This window comes from Notechis scutatus, chromosome Z (assembly GCF_049901735.1).
Source record: "Notechis scutatus isolate UNSWTSFEM ecotype Mainland chromosome Z, rNotScu1.2, whole genome shotgun sequence".
Taxonomy (NCBI): Eukaryota; Metazoa; Chordata; class Lepidosauria; order Squamata; family Elapidae; genus Notechis; species Notechis scutatus.
The window spans coordinates 103,607,703-103,624,729 of NC_142025.1; the positions used below are offsets into that span (position 1 = coordinate 103,607,703).

General features: G+C 36.5%; 1 long non-coding RNA gene across 1 annotated transcript; it reads left to right on the top strand.

Moving 5' to 3' along the window:
* Positions 1-631: 631 nt before the first annotated feature.
* On the top strand, positions 632-11,397 carry LOC148129035 (uncharacterized). Its single transcript, XR_015745779.1, has 3 exons — positions 632-720; positions 1,015-1,105; positions 11,132-11,397. It is a non-coding gene; the product is annotated as an uncharacterized LOC148129035 (long non-coding RNA).
* Positions 11,398-17,027: the final 5,630 nt, after the last annotated feature.

Here is a 17,027-nt window from a genome sequence, read left to right on the forward strand (position 1 = left end):
GGCTGTTCTCCTAGGCCTTGTGGAGGTTAGTTGATAGCTTTGCTCATTTGTTATGCCAGATGTGTGTGGTCTCTTCTGCTTTACATTGTTTCCCCCCCTTTTTTTAAAAGTATATATTGTAGTCAAATGGCCTTTAAATCTAATCAGATAAATAATCAGTTCTCTCAATCTAGGACCTATGGAGGACTAAAGTAAAAGTAGTCCAGAATGTTATATTTCCCAATGCTGCCTTTAAATCTGCCGGCCTGGAACTTCCCATTTGCAATTAGGGAAACCCCTGCCTTGTCAGGAAAATGGGGATTTCCTCCATGTGACTTTAAGACTGTCCACTAGAGGTCGTACAAAACCTACAGCTTCTAACTGCTCTACCTTTCCAATTATATTCTGTGGCCACTGGGTTTTCCCCTTCAACTTCCTAATGAAATACAGAGGCAGTTTATTAACACAATGTAATGTATATGCCTCGCCCAAATAAATGGAAAAGAAATACCCCAGAATTTGAAATAGGGAAACACTGTTTTTTCTCTTTATAAAGTTCAGTACTCAAAACAATTTGGCTTTAGTTCAAACCTTTTATGCAAATAAGTACCAATTTGCATAAAGTTAATCAATTTCTTCTGGGCTAACTATACAGGTAATCCTCCACCTATGACTGTAATGTCTCCTGCCTATTATGGTTGCAAGTCATGAGAGTTGTTAACCCAGTGGACACTTAACAAGGTCAGTTAAAGTTCTAGTTGCTTTCATTGCCGCAACATAAATACATAAAGCTCAACTAGTTTAAATGTAGTACTCTGTGAATTGTGCAAAATGTCCTAATCTGTTAGCCAGGTGAAGCATCTCTGAACCCAGGGAATAAGCTATCGAAAGCAGGAATAAGGCAATTTAGAATACAGATGGTTTCCTTAATACTGAAATTGTTTGTAGTTTGCCTTTATCTTTTAGAACAGGTTGAGCAATCAACTGTCACCAAGCCACACATGGTCTTACTATCATTTTTTCTGCAACCCCCAGGGCCTGCCACATTTCTTCCTGCTGCTGAAATTCAGTAGGAAAACACCAAGAGACAATGGGCTGATTTCTTTCAAAATGAGAACTGTAAGAGGTATGATACGTCTCCAGACCCACTTACCAGACCTACTGAAGGCCCCCCAAATGGGAAAACTGACTCCACCCCTTCCAGGGATGTCGCCATGTCCCTATTAATGTTTTCTTCCTGAAAAAAATGTTTATTTTAAAAAAACAGCAAAAGCTTTTCTCCCCGTCATAGTAGGAGAGTACCCCACAGTCAGGACTCTTTTAAAGGGAGGCAATGGCACATGCTTGCTTATTTGCTTACGTAATTAATTTCTAAGCTTGCCTGCTTGCCAATAATTCTGGGCAATTTCCAAGGAGTTCAGAAAAATCAATTAAAAAGTCAATTGCCTTCCTAAAAGCCAGCAGGCTTTGGGGCCACATGGATTTCAAGAGGGGAATCCCTATCTAAACTACAGTAGAGTTCAAATAACCAGATCAATATTTTTATCTGAGGCAATCAAACTAATCCATTAAAATAGATTTCTAAAAAATATCTCAACATTTCTACTTGCTGAACCATTATACTTGTGACAGAACAAGAATTGTAAGATTGGAAGGAAGTCCAATCCCCTGCCCAAAGCAGGAATACTCAGACATCTTAGAGAAATTGCTGCCCAACCTTTGCTTGAAAACTTCCAGTGTTGGAAAACTCAACTCCAGAGGCAGGTTTATTCCACCACTTAACAGACTTCCAGTTACAAAATTCTTCCTTGTTTTAGGTTTTAATTTCCCTTGGTTTATCTTCCATGCATTGATTCTTGATCAACCCTTGAGCACTATGGTGAATAAATCCACATCCTCTTCCCTGTGACAGTCCTTCACCATTGAAAAACTGCTATCACCTTATTATTTTTCTTTATGCCAAAACAATACCCAATTCTTTTCACCATTCTTCGTAGCCTTCAGGCCTCTTGCCCTTTTTGTAGCTATTCTTTGCATTCTTTCCCTTCCATAACAAGGGATTTTGAAAACTGGAGCCGTCTTTTGAAGTATTAGCAATCCCCATCCCCTGCTATTTTGTGTCATTTGCAAATTTAACAAACAGCCCTTCTATACTCTTGTCTAGGTCATGTATGAAAACATCAAAGAGCACTGAATCTAAGATAGAACCAACTCCTTCAGGTAGATACAGATTTGTTTATTGGGTATGGTTGTTCAACCAATTATGAATTCATCTGGTAGTGGAACCATCCTTCCCAAATCATTCTATTTTATCAAGAAGGAAGTGGTGGTCAACATTATTGTAAGCCCTGCTGAAGTCTAAGTGTATAATATCTACATCATTCCTTTGGTTTATTGATCTAGTTGCTCTTTTGAAAACTAACTGGATAAAAATATTTGTCTGCCATGATCTATTTTGAAAAATCTGTGCTGGTTTTTAGCATCATCATATTCCTTTCTAAGTGCTTGTCAACCCATTACTTGATTATTTTTTCCAAGATTTCTCCAAATATTCACAATGAAGTAAATAAAACACATTGATGTAGGATGGAAGGGAACTTTCAAATTAATATGTTATTTCTGGGCTTTCCAAAATCTTTAAAATACTTTGGCCACTGCTGCAGTTTTCTCAGTCTTATACCAGAAAACTTGCTATGATAGTAAGTTTTGATTTTGGTGACAACCATTAGATGGGATAAGGTAAAGTATTATTTTTGAGATGAATCCGAGTAATCCCTTGGTTTTCTTGAAAATAAACCCTCAGTTTGTGTTCAAACAAGGCTTATAATTACAGTAGGAATTGGCTGGGTTAGTTATCTTATATTGGTTTCAAAAAGAATGGAAAGATAGATTTCTGCTACACCATAGATTGTATTTATTTACTTCCTGCCTTTATTATTCTTAAAAATAACTCAAGGCAGTGAACACACACACTATTATTTCCTTTTCCAATTTTCCCGACAACAACAACCTTTTGAGGTAGGTTGGGCTGTGAGAGAATGATTGGTCCAAAGTCACCAGCTACTTTTCTGGTCTAAGACAGGATTAGAATTCACAATCTCTTGGCTTCTAGCCTGGTGCCTTAACCACTAGATTAAACTGGCTATCACATTAACTATTATTCAAACCTTGCAGAAAAATACCCTTTACCCTCTTCCACTTTCCTATTTCTCTTCTTGCTGTGGCCATCAAACCTTTCAAACTAATCAATTTATGGGAACTTTTTATAAAAAAATTTACTGGTTTAAAAATGAGGTGAAAAAGCAGATTTCAAGATGATCCAGTTTGAATGACAAGTTTAAGGATTAAAACAATTTACACTAATACCAAAAGATACCATATGGGTCTTTTCTTCCGTCTCCCCCATCAACTAGCTTTTTTAACTAAATAAACATTTAGTTTATTTTAATTACCATAACATATCAAGAATTGGGTTTGTTTCATTGTACAACCACTATTTATTCCAGTCCCCCCCCCCCTCTCATTCTGCCTATTTGTTTTCTGGGGTGGGATGAGTATAGTTGCACTTCGTTCTCACATGAGTCATTTATTTATTTAAGGAAATTTACGGAAAAGTACAGCCTGACAGGAAAAAAAAGATAAACTGCATACATGAAGTAGGATTGGTGACCATTTTCAGTAAGCCTGAATGATCTCAACAAAATGGTTGTTCAGAGCAGGGACTGATGATAAGCCAGTCATTCTAACATTGTTATGTTAACTAAGAAAGCTTCCTGATATCTTTAGGACTTATTTATTTATTAGATTTATTGTAACATCAGTCTCTGTAAACTTTAGTTATCAGATGTGGAAAGATAGGATAAAGTAAGATTATACATTGTAGCCTGGGGGTGTAAAGAATAGAGAAAATGGTATGGCAAAAGCAACATTATGTTGTCTGTGATAGGCTTTCTTAGTTGACCCCCATATTCATCAGAACTGATAATGTTACCTTATCAGGTAATTAAAGCTCTGCAAGGAAATAACCAAGGACACCACAGTTCAACTCAGAGCTATGTAATGTTCTGTTCTATGGATATCCTCTATTTTTGCATTTGGCTTCAGTCAGTAGATTTCAGAGGTTTTGTAAAAAATGAAACAGCTTTCACGGTTCTAATTACTCCATCTGTTCGTTTATTTATTTCACATATTGGCATATTATCCCCAATCCACAGACTTTGGTCAAAATGTAAAATAGAATGGGACACTAATTAATCCACCCACATTAGAAATATATCATAATCTTGGTTGGTTGCCTACAGTTCCTCATTCCAGGTCAAAAGTCTACTGAAAAAAAAAAAAGTGGGGTGAAATTTAGCATGCTTTCCAAAATATCAAGAGGAGTGGGCCAAGTATACCTCCAGCGGCAATGTATTCCACAACCTAGGGCTACATATTAAAAAATATATTTTATAATCCACCATCCCCTCTCTTACTTTATAGGAAACAGGACTTTCAGCAGAACCTTTCTATCCTGCTTAGTAAGGCAATATGTAGTCTTTATAGGGGATAATCAACCCTTTCAATTGAGCCTGGAAACTTACTCCTTCAACTGAGCCATATACAATTTACTAAGAATTCATATGGGGAGTACATGAGTCTTACAGTCATTCTTTTAACTGAAGATGATTCCTACTAAACATTGATGCTTTGCATTACAGAGTATCAGCTCCTTAATTATAACTTGGTTAAGATAAGGAATCTGTTGGGTATTGCAAAGAGAATCTTCTTTTTTTAAAAAAAAAAAAAAACTTTATTGATTACAAAACCAAAATAATTACAAACACAACACAGAAGAAGAAAGAAAAGAAATAGAAAAAAAGAAATGATTAAAAAACTAACAATTCTACTATCGACAGTCTATGGTTCCTTGTTTGTTATCAATATTGGTGATACATTTACAAATACATCTTATTGCGAATATATAATTATGATTTACATTTTACGTTATTTACTAATATATTTTCTATTTTTGTTCTATCCAATCATACCAGCATTCCCAGCTTCTATAATATTCTGATGTTTCTTTTTCCTTAAGTGCTAAGGTTAACTTATCCATCTCTGCACAGACTGTTATCTTCTGAATGACCATTTCATCTGTTGGAATATCTGCTTGTTTCCAACACTGTGCAAAGGTTATTCTGGCTGCAGTAAGAATGTGCAATATTATATATTTAACATTTTTAGGAATTTGTCTATTAAATATCCCCAATAGGAAGAATTCTGGTTTTATTTCAGTTTGCTCCGCCGTTATTTCCTTTAACCATTTTTTTATTCTATGCCAGTATCTTTGGGCTTCAATGCAGGACCACCACCTATGAAAAAATGTTCCCTGTTTCTTTTTACATTTCCAGCAATTCGGATTCATGTTAGGAGACATTTTCGCTATTCTCAACGGTGAGAGATGCCATCTATAAAACATTTTATAGGCATTTTCTTTATATGCTACTAATCTTGTAATTTTATTATTCCTTGTCCAAACCTTTTCCCATTCTAATAATGTAATGCTTCGTCCTATGTTTCTGCTCCAAGCTATCATGTTGCCTTTGACTACTTCCTCTTCTAATTCCGTCTCTAGTAAATAATTATAAAATTTAGTTATATTTTTTTTATCTGGACCTAATAAAATTTTATCTATTTGTTGTGCCTTAGTATAAATTCCAAAAATTTTCTTGTCCTGGCTACATCTATTTTGAATTTGCAAGTAAGCCCACCGGTCTACTTGTAGCCCCTGTTCTTGGAGATCTTGCCATGATTTTAAAGTTCCTTGCGCATCAAGGTTTTTGTATTTTATTATTTTATTAAGATCTAGATTGTTTGGATGTATCATCGCCTCCATCGTTGAGATCCAAATTGGGATTTTTAAATAATGTTTTTTTTTATTTTGTTCCAATTAGCCAATAAGGAATCTGTAATTATATGTCTGTGGAAATACTTCTGCTTAATTTTCCCAATGTCCCATAAAAATGCATGCCATCCCCTCTGTAAATCATGGCCTTCTAAAAATAAGATCCTTTTATTCGACAGATTTACCCACTCTTTCAACCAGAGTAAGAAGGCTGCACTATAATATAATTCCCAATTTGGGAGTGCCATACCTCCCCTGCTCCTCATATCTTGCATTGCCTTTAGGTTTATCCTCATTTTTTTCCCTTGCCAGATAAATTTGGTGATTATCTTGTTAAGTTCCACGAAGTAATTTTTATGTATTTTTATTGGTATTGTTTGGAATAAGTAAATAAATTTGGGCAGAATATTCATTTTTATAGTGGCAATCCTCCCTAATAAGGAGATTTGCAATTTAACCCATATCTCTAAATCTTTTTTAACTTGCTGTAATAATTTATTATAATTATTTTCCATTAGAGTTTTGCATTGAGCCATCAACCAAATTCCTAGGTATTTAACTTTTTTTACTATTTGTAATCCCATTATCCTTTCCAATTTTAGTTTTTGTTTTTCTGTTAAATTTTTAGTTATTAATTTTGTTTTTTCCCTATTAATTTTAAGTCCTGCAACTTCCCCAAATTGATCTAACTCTTTCAGTAATTCTTGACCTGTTTCAATTGATTCCTCTATGAAAAATACCATATCCGCAAATGACTGGAGTTTATATTCTTCTTTTTTAATTTTTAGTCCTTTTATTCCTGGGTTCTGTCTAATTCGTGTAAGCAATGTTTCCAAAGATAATATGAAGAGCAGGGGGATAATGGACATCCCTGCCTGACTCCTTTCTCTATTTTTATTGAGCGTGTGTACTCTCCATTAATTATAATATTCGCCTTTTGTGAATCATAAATTGTAGTCACGAAGTTTTCAAACTTAGTGCCTAGATTCATATTGTAAATTTGTTGAATTGCCAATTTAAATTGTCAAAGGCCGCCTGTGCATCCAAGAATACAAGGGCTATTTGTTTTTCCGGGTGGGCTTCGTAGTATTCCAAAACATTTAATACTATCCTTAAATTATTCATGATTTGTCTATTAGGAAGAAATCCGTTGTGATCTTTATGTATATATTCGTTCAATATTTTTTTCAATCTATTTCCTATAATTGTAGTAAATATTTTATAATCAGTATTTAACAGGGAAATTGGTCTATAGTTTTGTATATGTCGTGAATCTGAATCTTCTTTCGGAATCAACGATATCAATATCTCCTTCCATGACTCCGCCATTCTTGCTGCTAGTAGGACCTCATTATATACTTCCACCATGAGAGGTCTTATTTGTTCTCCTATTTTTTTATAAAGTTCCCCTGGTATCCCATCGGGTCCTGGGTTTTTATTGTCCTTTTGGTTTTCTATTGCTGCTTTTAACTCGGGCTACGTAATATCTCTAATTAACATTTCCTTCATCTCCTCCTTAATTATTTTATCTTTAGTAATACCCAAATAGTTTCTTATCATATCTTCATTTACCTCCTTTTTATAAAGATCTTCAAAAAATTTACATGCAATTTCTTTTTTCTGTTCTATCCTTTGTTGGGCATCCCCGTTCTCATCTATTAATTGGTAGATCAATCTTTTTTTGTTTTTCTTTTTTAAGTTTATAGGCCAACCACCTTCCTGGTTTATTGGCCTGTTCAAAAAATATCTGTCTGGCTGTATTTAACTTTGAGACCATTCCTTCTTGTTCGATTAAATTTAATTTATGTTTAGTTATTATCATCTGTTTTTTCAGTTTGTAATCTCTAATTCTTTGATTCTTTGTTCTAATTTATTTTGTTGGGCATATTTTTCTTTATTTCTTTTAGCAGTGTATGATATCGTTATGCCTCTTATTACTGCCTTCATTGTATCCCAAATATTCTGTTTCGTAGTTGCCTCATTATTATTGTCTTTTAAAAAATAGTCTAATTCCTCGTCAAGTTTATTCATAAATTCTTTCTCTTTAATTAACTGTGTATTTAAGGTCCACCTTTTCCTTGGTTTCTTCCTGCCTTTCCACACTATCTGGATCGGGTTATAATCTGCCCATTCGTTTGGTAAGATTTCAATCTCTTTTAATTCATTTACTAATTCACCATTCATCCACACCATATCAGTTCGTGTCCATGATTGGTGAGGGTTGGAGTAAAATGTAAATTGCTTTTTCTCAGGGTTTAATTTCCTCCACATGTCTATCAAATTTAGTTCAATCATCATTTCTTCACATGTTTTTGGTAGTTCTCTTTTTTTCTTCTTTCCCCCCCACTACTATGATCTTTCTGGTGGTCCACAATAGCATTGAAATCTCCCAAGATACAAATATTCCTTTTATCTAATTCCACTAATTTCTCATGTAATTGTTTAAAAAATAACCTTTTGGTTATCATTAGGGGCATAGATTACCACTAGTAGAATTAGAATTGTTTTAATCCAAATTTGTAACATCAGAATTCTTCCATTGGGGTCTATCCAAATTGGCTCTGCTTTCATATCGTCTTTCACATATACTGCTATCCCTTTCTTTTTCCTAAAATCTGCTAGCGATGTATACAAATTCCCTAGCTTGGGGCATTCTAAACATATTCTAAATATTTTCTTCTCCCTTCCTTATATGAGTTTCCTGTAAACATATTATATCTGCATTTTGTTTAATTAATTTGGTTAATATTCTTTTCCTTTTTATCCTAGAGTTTAGGCCATTTATGTTAATTGATAGTATTTTTTTTCTTCATCCATCACCTAATTGACTCTTGCTCTTTAGCAAGAGTCTCTTTGTGGCTGATTGTGCGTCTTTAGTTCTTCTCTCTCTTGATGTTGTTTATTTTTTGAATTCCTACAATTTCCATCTCTATTTTTTTGGTAGTCTTGGTTGTCTTGTGAATTCATTTCTAACTCGTCTCTACTACTCGATTGTTCATGGCCTATCAATCGTTCGTAGAAATCTTGGGCTTTTTCCATGGAATCTACTTTAATTTTTCTTTCTTACCAAGTGATTAGCATTCTCTCTGGGATTAGCAATCTAAATATGATACCTTTTTGGTTTAATTGGTTCGCCAATAATTTATAATCTCGCCTCTGCTCTCTCACTCTTCTTGGGATTTGTTTAAGCACCAAGATTTCTTTCCCTTTGTATGTAATTGTTTCTTCTCTAGAAGTTTTATATATAATATCTCAAACTTTCCTTCTGGCAAATCTCACATGGACCTCTTTTGGATGTTTATGTCGTCTTGCATAATTTGTGCTCACTCTGTATACTTCATCTAACTCTTTCAGAATATCGTCCTTATCTTTTTCCAATAGGTCTGCTAATATTCCTGCCATCACCTGTTCTAAGTCCTCTTCTTTAGATTCCATTATATTTTGGATCTTAGATATGCTGCGGCCTTATCCATTTTCAAATATACCAAGGAGTCATCCATTTCTTTACTCACATTTCTTAATTGCTGACCAACCATTTCCAGCTTCTTTTCTGTTTTTTCCGTTCTTTTCTCAACCTCCTTTATTGTTGATTCATTCCTTTCTAGTGCTTGCTGTATTGTTTCAATTTTTTGATCCAGCTTTAGAATGTCTAGTTTCATTTCTGCCTTTAAGTTTCCCATCTCTTCTTTTAGTTCATTTGTGTCAGCTCTTGATTCGATATGATTTTTTATCACTATTCCCTGAAGCTTCAGCATGGACTCTTGTAAAGTAAGAAGGGTCGATTGAATATTGGCATTCGTGATGATAGGTTGTTTTTCTCCAGATAAAGTTTCTTCAATTGTCTTTTGTGCCATCACTGAGGTTGATGGCATTGAAGTTGTTTGTATTGAAGAAGTCTTCTTTCCAGTTTTAAGCATTGTATTAGTGATAGAAGTCATTTCTTGTAAAATTTGTTTTTGTTTTTGTATTATATTAAGTATGTTGTCCCAAATTAACATTCACTGTTAAGAAATATCAACTATAAATGGCCACTACACTAAATAATATGATATATTACAGGATTAACCTCTCTTATCAATATATATATGTTTTCCAGAACACTTTTACAGCTAATTTCTAAATCAAATATCTGGATTTATAATTCTTAATAATATATCAAATTCCTCTATTTAAATTTAAATAATATTAACCTGTATATCTATAAATACTATAGAATCCCAAATCTCAAAATTGTGTTATAAAATAATATTTCAAATATTTACAAATCTAAATATAGATATATCAACCTTACCATACAATAATTAATTAGTTAATCTATAATAATCACAATTAATTATTTAATTCAATTTACTCAACGCCTATAATCAAATATCAATACCTAAATAATTAATTAATTATCATCTCCCTTTTTTATGTGTGTTATAACCAAATATAAACTACAATATTACTAATGTTTCAATTAAATATATATAAATTACATTTACCACATTCAAAAATCAGTTAAGTTGGTGTCAAGAAATAATTGTTGCAATCCGCAAATTTAAATGCTTAAAGTGTCTTAATATAATTCTTCAGTTCTTCAAGATTCCTTCACCGAGTGCACCGGAAGTACAGAGTTGCTGAATAATGTCTCTGATTTCACTATCTCACCACACTTTCCACTGTAGTTGTTTCTCCTTTCGTTTGAAAGTTTAACAAGTCAATTTTTAGATTCAAATAGTCTCTTTCTTTAATAAACTCCACTTATTACAGCTCCAGTCCAATAATCCAAAAGGAGACTAGTAAATTATTCAATTTCGTTCGTGGAATATTTAAAGTTGTAGTTTAATTCCTTACTTCAAGTCTTCCCCCATCTCAAATTTGTCCTTCCAATTTTCCCCAAAGTCCACAATTCAAATCCTTCAAAGTTCCCTTAAATTAAATTATTGTTCTTTCTTTCTACTTCTTTTTTCCTCTCCCCCAATTATTATCAGTCTCTCAGATCCCTCTGATTCTCTTATCTTCTCTGTCCGATCGCTCGCGTTCTTACCCTCTTCCGTCTCACGAGCTCTTTCGCTTTCACCGCCGCTCGTATCTGCTTTGGCCGCTGTTTTCGGGCTTCGCTCCGACTAAGATACTCCAATATTCAACGCTCAATCAGGATCACAAATTCTTTCACTCGCACTCTTCTTTCACCACAATCTGTCACTCACTCGCTTCTTGTATGCAACGATCAAGGCTTTAGGACCGCCATTGCTGACAGTCTCTTGTTGTCGGTCTCCGCAGGGTTTCTCTACGTCGTGATGAGAATTGCCTTTTCCACACCACGACTTGAGTCTCCCCACAATGGCACACTTCTCTACAAGATGCGTGCACCCCTAAGGGTCACTCCAACAGCAAGAGGAGATAGCATGAAACCCAGAGCGAGCTTCAGCACCTCCATTCGCCCATATCTCGTCACCGGAAGTCCACAAAGAGAATCTTCTTACACAACCTTGTTCTAGACAATGCTCTAATTAAATCTGAGCACAGATGTGCCTTTCTTACAAATTACGTTCTGTTGTAACAATTTAATATTCACAGTGGGAGATATAGTTTTAAACAGCTGTTGCCAAATTCCTTTTTGTTAGATAGAAGGGATAAAATGGAATAGATTAAAAACTATGGCTTAACATTATCTAGGTCAATTTTGTGGTAAGCAGCAAGAGGTTTTGACCTTGCTAATTTTAGCAATCATTCTGAATTTTTTTTTAAAAAAATGGGAGTTAAAGAAGTGTATTTGAATATGAGCTCTCTAATATGGTACTGAAAAATGAATTCTGGAAGAAGATTTGGTCTTTGATCCAATGCCCACCATTTAACTTTCTACTTTTGCTCTTGGCTTCAGTTAGAAGATTCCAGAAATCTTCTGAAAATTGAAATAGATTTCATAGTCCACAAGTTCTTATTCCTGGATTAAGAAAAGTAACTTTGCTTTAGATTAGACAGGCTATAGAAGAAGATACTATGAATCCACAGAAAATAAGGAGAAATAGAAAGCAACCAATAAATCTCTGTTAAGGAAAATGTGTGACATGGTCCAAGAGCTGTCAAAACAGGTAGATATTTGTCAATGGATGAAATATCTTTTTAAAAAAAAAATTAGGAAGAATGGCATAATAGAAATCTGATTGGGGAAAGTCCATGTCTTGTTCACATAGTCATCTGAATTCACCAGCAGTGCATGAATAGCTAGCAGAAAGCTGCAATTGTTCCAAGGGCTGTGGAAAAAGAAATAAGATGAAAATTATTGAACATTTTGTCTTAAGGGTGACCTCTCATCTACTGCTTTCCCTTATGACCACCAGAAACAAACACACACTCGAGAATGTTCTTCTATTATTTGCAAAGCTGTTCATGTTTAACTTGGAATATTTTCCTGGTGAGATTTTTACAAGTAGCCCTTGATTTACGGCCACAATTCAACCCAAAATGTGTTAGTAAGCAAGACAGTCAGGGATGGGATCCAACCGGTATAACTACCGGTTCTGTTGTTCTGCGTCACACGCGCATGTGTGAGTCGTGTGAGTCACGCGAGTGCAGTTTACGACCTTCTGAGCTGCCCGGACAGCTGAGCAGCGCTGTGTGTGGGTGCGCAGCAGTTGGAAAAGCCCTTTTTTTCTGCCTTTTGAACCGCAGCTGTGCCGCGCAAAGCAGCTGCGGTTGAAAAAGCAGGAAATAAAGGTTTTGGTGGGCCAAAACAGCAGCAGACATAGAACAGGTTCTATGTATGCTCTCTGTCTGCTGCTCTTCAGAACTACCAACCGGAGTTGGAGGACAGAATCGGTAGAATCCCACCCCTGGGCCCTGGGCCCATCAACCCTAAAAGCCTTGGTTGAAATACTTGGAGCCCTTCTACAATTTTTAATTCTTAATGAATTAATGTATGTAGTCTGTGTCTGCTGTTCTTCAGAGCTACCGGTTTTGTAGAGCTGAACAGAACCGGTAGAATCTCACCCCTGAAGACAGTGAAGTGTATTTTGCCCCATTTTTATGACCTTTCTTGCCACAGTTGTTAAGTGACTCACTGTAGTTGTTAAGTTAGTAACACTGTTGTTAAGTGAATCTGGAATCCCTATTAACTTTGCTTGTCAGAAGGTTGCAAAAGGTAATAAGAATAACAGATTTGAAAGGGACCTTGGAGGTCTTCTAGTCCAAGCCCATGCACAAGCAGGAAACCCTACACCATTTCAGATAAACGGCTGCCCAATCTCTTCTTAAAAGCCTCCAGTATTGGACACCTACAACTTCTGGGGGCAGGTCTTTCTAACATTGTGATGTTGGGACTGATTAATTATTCTGTCAGAAATTTCTCCTTAGTTCTAGATTGGTTCTCTCCTTGATTAGTTTGCATCCATTACTTCTTGTCCTGTCTTCAGGTGCTTTGGAAAAATAGGTTGACTCCCCATTTTGTGGCAGCTCCTCAAATATGCTATCATGTTACCCCCTAGTCCTTTTCATTAAAGTAGACATACTCAATTCCTGCAACCATTCTTAACATCTTAGCCTCCAGCTCCCTATTCATTTTGATGCTCTTCTTTGCACTCTTTCTAAGGTTTCAACTTTTTTTTTTATATCACGCTGACCAGAACTGCATGCAGTATTCCTACCAAGACATTATAAAATATTAACACTTCACACGATCTTGGTTCCATTCTGTTGTCAATGCAGCCTAGGATTGCCTTGGCTTTTGGCAGCACACTGCTGGCTCATATTTAAATGATTGCCCATTAGGACTCCAAGATCCTTCTTGCAGTTACTATTGAGCCAGTTATCACCTGTATCAGTGATTCACAATATTTTTTCACCACAAACTCCCTTTAAATACCTTTTGTGGCTACAGACCATGATCATAGACCACCAAGACCTAACTCAAGATTTAAATCATAACATTTCTTCAACACCTTCTATGAAGACATCATGCTCCCCCTTCCAAGGGGTCTCCAGACCACAGATTGAGAACCATTGACTTATACTGTACCTGTGTATTTGGTTTTTCTTGCCTAAATGTAGAACCTTTTTTTTTAACCATTGAATTTCATTTTTTTAGCTAGGGCCGTTGTTGAAGTCTGTCAAGATCTTTCTATATCTAAACCTATTCTGCCAACTTGGTGTCGTCTGCATATTTGATGAGTTCCCCATCTATCCCCTCATCTAAATTGTTGGTGAAAATATTGAAGAGTACTGGGTCTAAGACAAAGCTTTGGGATACCCACACTGCATACATCCCTCCATGTAGTTGCAGTGTCATTAAGGACTTCACACTGAGTGCAGTTTATAGGCTAGTTACTGTTGGTGACGCTGCCTAACCCACATTTCACTACTTTATCAAGAAGTAGATTGTGATCTATTTTATCAAATGCCCTACTAAAGTCCAAGTAAATTATACCCACAGCATGTCTCTGGCCTACTAATTTTGTCACTGCAATAAGATTTGTCAGGCATTATCTGTTTTAGATTATGCCATGATCAAATCATGGATCAAGTCATGGGATCAGTGTGGTATTCGACCGGTTTGGCCCAGTTCTGGTGAGCCAGTGGGAGTGATGAGCAGTAGAGAAACCGGTTCTCTCCGCCATTCTGCTGTTGGGCCTACCTGCCCGCCCGGGTTCTCATACTCACTTTTATCCGCTGAATTTGAAGCACAGCTGCTTTGTGCGGCACAGAATAGTGCTGTGTGGCAGCTGCTGAAGCGACTGGGAGAGTGCAGGCTTGCAGGAGGCAAGTTAGAACACCTGCGCCTGCGCAAATGCCTCTGCACCTGCGCAAAGTGTGTGTTTGGCGTGCGCATGCACGCAAAGTGTATGCACGCACGCACGCAAAGCATGTCCACCGAGCCACACCCATCGAACCGGTGGCAACAATGTTTGAATCCCACCAATGCATGGGATGGCATTTAATCACATGACTCTAGGTCATTGTAAACATCATAAATACATGCCAGTTGCCAAGAGGCCTAATTTTTAATCATATGACCATGGAGATATTGGTCGTGAGAAAAATTGTCATAAGTCACTTTGTTTAGGGCAATTGTAACTTTGAACAGTCAGTAAATGAATTGTTGTACACCGAGGACTATCACTTTGTCTCAGCCACTTACAAATATTTTACACTGGGGAGTCAGATAACATCACCTTTTATTTGGAACTTTTCCTATGTTTTCTCTAAACTCCTCTCTCTTGTTGTTAAGTGGGGAAAGAATTAATTGGGAAAGTAGAATAGTGATGTGACATTTTCTAAATATTCCTGGTAGAAACCTTAGAGCTGGAAGCAAAAAAAGAGTAGGATTTTGCGGGCATGCAGGGAACTGGAATCTAGCTGGACTGCTTTGCATAGCTGTAGCTCCAGTTAACTAGCATGATCAGGGCTAGAATGGTGAAAGTTGCAATTAAATGCATTTATACATTGGAAAAGGCTATATCAGAATCTCACAGTCTCCCCTACTATCTAGATGGCTTTTCATCTCAGTAATTCTACTAATTCTAGAAACTGGAGTTGGAGCAACATTTTTTATATTTTTCCTCATGGACCACTGTGGTTGCTGTAGGTTTTAACATACCCATACAGATTAGCTTGGATTGGCAGAAAAGAAAGGCAAGGTGAGATCCAAGTTACAGTGTGTTTAAAAACATTGAGGTAATGCTCCAGCAGAAAAAAATACAAAAAGAGAAGTAGGAGAAGAGAAAACAGCTGCTTACTTATTATTTATATAATAAAAATATATTGATGGTTTGTCTGGTCAAAAAATTATGTAATTCTTCAACAGGTAGTTGGGATGAGCATCTCTGTTATTAAAAGATATGATCATTAAGTGAAATGTCATGTGACCAGTTGGATTTATGTCAGTTCCGCGGCATTTTCATTCCAATCCCCCTCTGGCAAACCACTTTGATTCTTATAGACCACTTTGATTCTTCCTCAAAGCAATAAGCCACCATTGCATTATATTGCATTATTCTGTAAGAGCTTGTCTTTCATCTTATGCTGTATAGTACTAATGCATCTTAATTCATTTTTAGTCTGTTAATCCTCACTTACCTTCCTAAGTACTGTACTTTCTTAAGTAGGGGATCCCCCACATCCATTCCTCTTCCTTGTCCAGCTCTACAAACAGGGACTTTCCAAATCATTATTTCGATCCATTTCATGGCCTTGAACAAAGTCAATAGCCCTGTTGAAATTCCTAAACTTCAAAAGGGGGAATAGATCTCATCATTAGAAAACACTGAGGCTCTCTGGATTTGGTAATACAGGAATTGGATTTTATGGTCGTAATAAAATCCAAATCAGAAGTTGGAAATGCTGGGTTTCAGTTGAATGGATAGCTCCAAATCTGGGGGACGAGCGGTCTGCCACCTCCAAGTGGTGTCCCCTGGATGCGCGAAGCCGTCAAACGCTGACCGTAACTGAGAGCAGACCCTCCGACGACAGGCCCACGCGACAGGCCGGCTGGAGTACTCAAATGCCGCATCAACATGGTGGAAACGTCCACTACAGAACACACGCCCAATGCTACCGCGTTCGGGGGAACCAACGGGCGCAGGAGACCATTGGCCTGCATCAAAAATCAACGAAATGGTCCACGCGGAAAGCACGGCGCACCTGCACCGTGTGAGAAAGCTATGACATACGTGGCAGACAGAGAGGCGTGGAAGCAGTACTCAAGGACATTAGCGGACCTCGCCAGAGCGCGAGACAAATGCTGAAGAAAAAGAAGAAGAAGAAGAAGGATAGCTCCAAATCTATTGATTGGTGTATGACTTGTTCAACTTCTAATTTCCAGCCATCATATAGCATATCACACCCAGAAGACATCAATACTACTAAAAACTACTCTAGGAACATCTTTCTTTTGGAATGAACTAAGAGTTGGAGCCCAAGATTCACAGGCTAAGAAACCAAGCATGGTAAATATCTTTGTTGTTCAGGAAAACTCCAGGTCTCGTGTAAATGGCTTAAAGTTCTTCTAAGAAAAAATTCAGGATTCTTTGGCCCAGATGTCCGTGATACATGAGACTTCAGTTCTTATATTTCTTTCTTATAATTCACAATGTAATCTGAAAATGCCTTGCCCTTAGCAGTTTATTGGTATTCTCCAAAGCCCAGAGCAGGAATCATGGAATTGGAGGTGGGATATAAAAAG